Source organism: Piliocolobus tephrosceles, chromosome 3, assembly GCF_002776525.5.
Source record: "Piliocolobus tephrosceles isolate RC106 chromosome 3, ASM277652v3, whole genome shotgun sequence".
In the NCBI taxonomy this organism is placed as follows: Eukaryota; Metazoa; Chordata; class Mammalia; order Primates; family Cercopithecidae; genus Piliocolobus; species Piliocolobus tephrosceles.
The window spans coordinates 50,228,800-50,236,180 of NC_045436.1; the positions used below are offsets into that span (position 1 = coordinate 50,228,800).

General features: G+C 38.0%; 1 non-coding gene across 1 annotated transcript; it reads left to right on the forward strand.

Annotated features, from left to right (window-relative positions):
* Positions 1-525: 525 nt before the first annotated feature.
* LOC111551955 lies at positions 526-630 on the forward strand. The gene has a single exon (XR_002734514.1). It is a non-coding gene; the product is annotated as a U6 spliceosomal RNA (small nuclear RNA).
* Positions 631-7,381: the final 6,751 nt, after the last annotated feature.

Sequence of the window (7,381 nt, forward strand, 5' to 3'; positions counted from 1 at the left end):
ATATTATCTTAATTGTGAAAAAAATGTATGGAGCAGTCTTTAACAATAGAGCTGAGGTAACCATTTTTGTCCACTTTTTAAAGTGTGAACTTTCTATTACAAAGTACAGTATACGCCACAGCCAGTTTTTGAGAATTCAAGCTGGATTCAGGGGAGATTAGATTCTGAATGTGTTAGTGGTTTTGGTGCCAACTATTTGTTCTGTCAGATAGCATTCATTGACTAGAAACAACACTGTCCAGTATAATAAAACACATTATATAATGTTTTCCCCATTGAATAGAATCACTAAAAAAATTTCTAGAAAAAAATTATTTTATTTAGTTTTTAGGGTAAGATTTTAGTGAACAAGTTGGAAGAATTATGAAAGTTAAATATTGTTATTTGATTTTCACACATGGATATATAATTTCAAATAATCATTGCTCAATTTAATAATTAAACTAATAAAAAACTCATTTTCTGACATTATTTCTTATGGATAGTGATTTCCAGGGGAAAAAATGGATTAAGAGTATATCAGCAGCTCACTTCGGCAGCACATGTACTAAAATTGGAACGATAAAAAGAAGATTAGCCTGGTCCCTGCAGGAGGCTGACATACAAATTCGTGAAGAGTTCTGTTTTTTGAAATCAATTTAAAAAGAATTAAATTAGCTTCTTCCTTTATCAAGTGGCATGATGATGAGAAGATTGTGGGCATTACTGCTTCCCCTTTAGGAATGAGAATTCCTCACATATCAGAAATGCTTTCATTCAGAACTAGGAAAAGGAATGTTCCTTTGCAGTAGAAGATTCTATGAAGATTGTGGTTATATCTATAATGTCTCAAATAGAAAACAAATAGAATGAAAAATTAACCCGAGTTTTAAAATTCATTTTAAGATTAGATGGTAATTAATTAAATTCACTATACAGTTATTTTATTAAGATGTCCAGAATAACAGTTGTTATAAAGTCACAATGCAGATATTTTAGTCATATAGAACTTTCAATAAAGAAAATATGTCACATATTTCAAGAGAACTCAAGGACTAGCAAAGTATTCTGCGCCCTTTCCATTTTACTTCTACCATATCTCTCACTCCTTCCCATTCTCTGCATCTCCAGATTGTTACCTACCTTAGTTCACTTCTTCATACCTGTAAACTCTAAGCAAATCTCCCTACTGTTAAGTTCACAGAATTACTTACCTTCTAAAATGGTAAGTCAATCGTGTTAACTTCCAGCTAAAACTTCACTAGCCTACCATAATCTGATTGCAGACATTTAATTTGTTATATCCTGCCGGGCACGGTGGCTCACACTTGTAATTCCAGCACTTTGGGAGGCCGAGGCAGGCAGATCCCCGAGGTCAGGAGTTTGAGACCAGCCTGGCCCCAACGTGGTAAAACCCTGTCTCTACTAAAAATACAAAAATTAGCCGGACATGATGGTTCATGCTTGTAATCCAGCTACTCAGGAGGCTGAGGCAGGAGAATCGCTTGAACCTGGGAGGCGGAGGTTGCAGTGAGCCGAGTTTGCGCCATTGCACTCTAGCCTGGGCAACAAGAGCAAATCTCTGTCTAAAAAAAAAAAAAAATTTGTTGTGTCTTTACAGTCAAAATTATTGTTTTATGACATTGAAGGCAACCTATACTTGTTCATTCCACAATCCATACCTGTTTAGTCTCTCTCCACACTTATTTTCTGTCCTTACGCCTATTTTCCTGCAGCCTTCAGCTACCTTCCCTCCCCTGTAGATCCAGACATCCTAAATGATTTAACAGCATTATTCCTTGAACTTGCCATCCTGTGTTGTGCCCCAAAGATCTTTTTTTTTTTTTTTTTGAGACGGAGTCTTGCTCTGTCGCCCAGGCTGGAGTGCAGTGGCCAGATCTCAGCTCACTGCAAGCTCCGCCTCCCGGGTTCACGCCATTCTCCTGCCTCAGCCTCCCAGGTAGCTGGGACTACAGGCGCCGCCACCTCACCCGGCTAGTTTTTTGTAGTTTTTAGTAGAGACGGGGTTTCACCGTATTAGCCAGGATGGTCTCGATCTCCTGACCTCATGATCCGCCCGTCTCGGCCTCCCAAAGTGCTGGGATTACAGGCTTGAGCCACCGCGCCCGGCCGACCCAAAGATCTTACACAGGTAGTTCACTCCATCTAAAGAGACACTGTCCATCCCTCAACCAACCCAACTCCTTTCTAATTACTCAACTAAACATTACCTGCTTTGTAAAGTCTTTCCTTGCCTGACTGAGTTGACCCAATGACACCTTCCTTTGTGCTCTCCTGTGCCTTTACTAGTGCATTCATCATTCTGATTTGCAATATTTGTTTATATTTTAGAATCCTTCATTAGAATGAAAGTTGCCTGAAAACAAAGACTACATTAGGGCCTTCAATAAATGTTTGCTGAATGAAATCGTGAGGCTTGTGGAACTGTGGCCTGTTTTATAGAGCTGAACCCTATGAATCTGCTGGTATTTGGCCATTTCTGACCTACCAAAACAGCCATTTCATAGGGTTCAACCTAACTATATTCCAAAAGGTAAATCTTGGCCAGGTGCAGTGGCTCACGCCTGTAATCCCAGCACTTTGGGAAGCCAAGGTGGGTGGATTACCTGAGGTCAGGAGTTTGAGACCAGCCTGGCCAACATGGTGAAGCCACGTCTCTACTAAAAATATAAGGTGGTGGGAGCCTGTGATTCTGGCTACTGGGGAGGCTGAGGCAGGAGAATTGCTTGAATTGGGTAGGCAGAGGTTGCAGTAAGCTGAGAACACACCACTGCACTCCAGCCTGGGTGACAGAGCAAGTGTATGTGTGTGTGTATATATAATATATATATATATACTACATATACTACATATATACACAATAGGCATATATATACATATATGTGTGTATATATGTATATATACATATATATGCCTATTGTTTCTTTTCTCAGTACAAAGCCCAGCTGTTATGCTAAAAGGAATGTTCATTCCATTTGTACTGTTTTTTTTTTTTTTTTTTTTGCTAGGGGTGTTGGCAGGGAGGTGAGGAAGGAGCATTCTATTTATTGATATCTTGCTCAGGTTTCCATCTAGACTGTTGTTCTTCAAATCTTTGTTAACAAACTAAAGAGGCCAAATGTAGGACTGGGGTTCAGCAGCGCTCTGGGAAGCCTTTTGAGCTTTGGAACAAGCATCATCACATTAATCAGTTTACATGAGAACTGTAGCTGCAGGCAGATTCCAGTGCAATTACATGTGCCACCTCACATTATTTTAGCTTCATTGTTCCTGAAGAGATTGTTTCCCAAGTATTCAAACCTGACTCTTCATATAAGAGTGACTAACTTTCTCCTAAGCTGAAAGTTGACAAATACTCAATATCCTCATATTATTCCTTTAAACCTGCTCAGGAATCAAGTCAGTATAATAAAGTTGATATGAGAGCTCCTAAAACCACTGTCCTTAAATATGCTGCTTGTGAGCTGAGGAGAGGAGGCGGATTTGAGCCCATCTTCTGTCTCCTTGCTCAGCCATCTTGCAATAAACTTTTCTCTCTAAAATAATAAAAATAAAATAAAATAAATGAATAAAGTTGATACGAGAGCTAATACAAGTTCTTGCAAAGACTTTTCTTATCCAGTCACATCTCATTTCAAAAGACTTATTCAGGAAAACAACAGTAGTGAAGCAGGGTCCCAGGACCATCTTAACTCCCTTTTACCTGTTGGCTATTTGGTTGCAGTAACATTTCCTGCTTCTCCCTACAGTTCAATTTCCTGTTTCCTCACAACTCAGTACTAATTGGAGGCAGAGTTTCTCATATTTTTGTCAGCACACACAGTTGGCCATCATCTGGACTGTCCGCAATTTCTTCGCATGAATGAATTTTTTGTCTAGTCAAGTTCCCATAGTTTGAAGTCTAATATAAATATAGGGCTAAAAAATATATCATTAAAAAATGAAGGAGCCGGGGATGGTGGCTCATGCCCGTAATCCCAGAACTTTGGGAGGCTGAGGTGGGCAAATCACCTGAGGTCAGGAGTTCAAGACCAGCCTGACCAACATGGAGAAACCCTGTCTCTACTAAAAATACAAAATTAGTCGGGCGTGGTGGCAGGCACCTGTAATCCCGGTTACTTGGGAGGCTGAGGCAGGAGAATCACTTGAACCTGGGAGACGGAGGTTGCGGTGAGCTGAGGTCGTGCCATTGCACTACAGCCTGGGCCACAAGAGCAAAACTCCATCTCAAAACAAACAAACAAACAAAAACTGAAGGAAAGGGTGTGTGTATAGGGCGGTGACTTACTCTACTGAATATAAAGACTTATAAAGCTATTAAGAATTAAGATAAGGCGGGGCGTGGTGGCTCAAGCCTGTAATCCCAGCACTTTGGGAGGCCGAGATGGGCGGATCACAAGGTCAGGAGATCGAGACCATCCTGGCTAATACGGTGAAACCCCGTCTCTACTAAAAAATACAAAAAAAACTAGTCGGGTGAGGTGGCGGACGCCTGTAGTCCCAGCTACTCCGGAGGCTGAGGCAGGAGAATGGCGTAAACCCGGGAGGCGGAGCTTGTAGTGAGCTGAGATCCGACCACTGCACTCCAGCCTGGGTGGCAGAGCAAGACTCTGTCTCAAAAAAATAAAAAAAGAATTAAGATAGTTGGTAGAGGACAAATAGCTAATAGAAAAGAACATGGAACTGAGATAAATGCTCATACATATATGTAAATTAGTATATGACTGGTTACAAACCAGAGAGGAAATGATGGGCTTTTCAGTAAGTGATGTGGAAATTACTGGGTACCCATATGGAAAAATAAAATAAAGTTAGCCTCTCACCTCATAATATAAGCAGAAAAAATTGCAAATGAATTAACAAAAAATGAAAAGAAAAATTCCAAAATTTTTTAAAGAAAATACTTTTGTGACTTCAGATAAGGAGGGATACCTTAAAGCATAAAATTACAACACAGAAGGAACCAACTGATAAATTGGAGTATACTAATATGAACAATTTTTTTTTTTTTGAGACTGAGTTTCGCTCTTGTTGCCCAGGCTGGAGTGCAATGGCATGATCTCGGCTCACCGCAAGCTCCGCCTCCTGGGTTCAAGTGATTCTCCTGCTTCAGTCTCCCAGGTAGCTGAGATTACAGGCAAATGCCACCACACCCAGCTAATTTTGTATTTTTAGTAGAGACAGGGTTTCTCCATGTTGGTCAGGCTGGTTTCGAACTCCCGATCTCAGGTGATCCGCTTGCCTTGGCCTCCCAAAGTACTAGGATTACAGGTAAACAACTTTTATACAACAAAAGTCACCATAATGAAAGTGAAAAAATAAACCATAGGTAGAAGATATATGCAAGACATAAAACCAGGAAGGACTAGGAATAAGATTCAGAATATTTGAACAATTTCTACCAATGGACAAGAAAAAGAGAAACACTCTAAATAGAAATTCACAAAGAATAAGAATTCATAGAAGAAAAATGCTGAATAACTAATACATATATAAGAAAAGATCTTCAACTTTACTGGTAACCAGGGCAATGCAAACAAAAAACAATTAATATGTAAACATTTTATACCCATCATCTTTACAAAAATTTCAAAAATCTAACAATGCCAAGCAATGCATTTGTATATATAGTGCTTATGGTAGAGCTGATTTGAAAAGGAATTTGACAATATCTAGTAAAGATGAAGATACTCATACCCTATGACCTAACATTTCATTTCTAGGTATGTACCCTATAGAAACTCTGACATGTGCTCAAGACGGTAAGTACCAGAATAGTACCAAAAACATTGTAATAGCAAAAAATTAGAAATGACGTAAATTAGACCGGGCGCGGTGGCTCACGCCTGTAATCCCAGCACTTTGTGAGGCTGAGGCAAGCGGATCACCTGAGATCGGGAGTTCGAGACCAACCTGACCAACATGGAGAAACCCCGTCTCCACTAAAAATGCAAAATTAGCTGGGCATGATGGCAGGCGCATGTAATCCCAGCTACTAGGGAGACTGAGGTAGGAGAACTGCTTGAACCCAGGAGGTGGAGGTTGTGGTCAACCTAGATCGTACCGTTGCGCTCCAGCCTGGGCAACAAGAGTGAAACTCCATCTCAAAAAAAAAAAAAAACAAAAGACCTAAATTAATATTAATAGAAAATGGAGAAATAACTTATGGTTTGTTGCTACAACTGTGTCCTGGAAAAGTCAGATTCTACATGGATTTTAATCTGTTTAAATCATTTATTTATTTTTCTAGGAAGGCAACTTACTTAAAAAGAATACCCTTATATATTATATAAGTGTTATATATTAGTTATACATCTAAATTAACAAGAAAAAGTTTAATGTTTTACACTAAACTTTTGGTTTAATTATAACATTACAAAGAAAAATCAGCCTCCTAGATCAAACATAGTCTATAATTTTTTTCTATTTTTTTCTTCTCGTACCCATGACAGTGCTGACACATAGTTTATAATTTAAACTTAGAGTCAACAAACTTTCTATAACAATCATTATAACCAATGTAATTACCTGTAATAAAAAATTATTCTTGTTGAAACTACTAAAATAAAATTTTTGAAGTTACAGAAAATTTGTTTTTTGCCATTTTTAATAAATAGGCTTAGAAAAGCCATTTTCTATTGCTCAGAATAATCATATAGATTTCACTTAAATTTTGTGGTAACTGTTATGCAAATATAATATTCAGCCTTGTCTTTTCTGTAAACAAAAGATAATATTAATCTTGTGTTTGACGCTCTAAAAATTTCATTTCAATGGCTTCTTAACATTTTTCATGGTGTCATTGAAATGTAGGACCTACAATTTCAGTTTTGCTTTAGCTTCACTGTTTCCGAAAAATTATTTCCCAGGTATTTATTTTTTTATCTCTTCTTTTTTTTTTTTTTTTTGAGATGGAGTCTCCCTCTGTGACCCAGGCTGGAGTGCAGTGGCATGATCTTGGCTCACTGCAACCTCCACCTCCTTATTTCCCAAGCATTTAAACCTGACTCTTCATGTCAGAGTGACTTAGTCTGCTACTTACTGATTATAATAATAATGAATCAAAAAATTGGAGGTTTATATATTTTTATTTTTGTAAGCAGAAAATCAATAGAAAAAAAGAAAGAATGGGAATACTATATATCAGTGAAAACAGAAGAAATAGAACTACATGTATCAACATGGATAAATCTAAAAAATGTAATGTTGAATGGAAAAAGCAAATTGTAAAATGATATGTAGAGTATGATGCCATAGACTTAAAAATAAGAAAAATGTTATCTGTTGTTTGTAGATACCTATGTGTATTATAAAAGTGTAAAAATATGAAGGGAGATGATACGTATTTTAGGATAGCGGTTACCTCTAAGGAGGAAGGGAG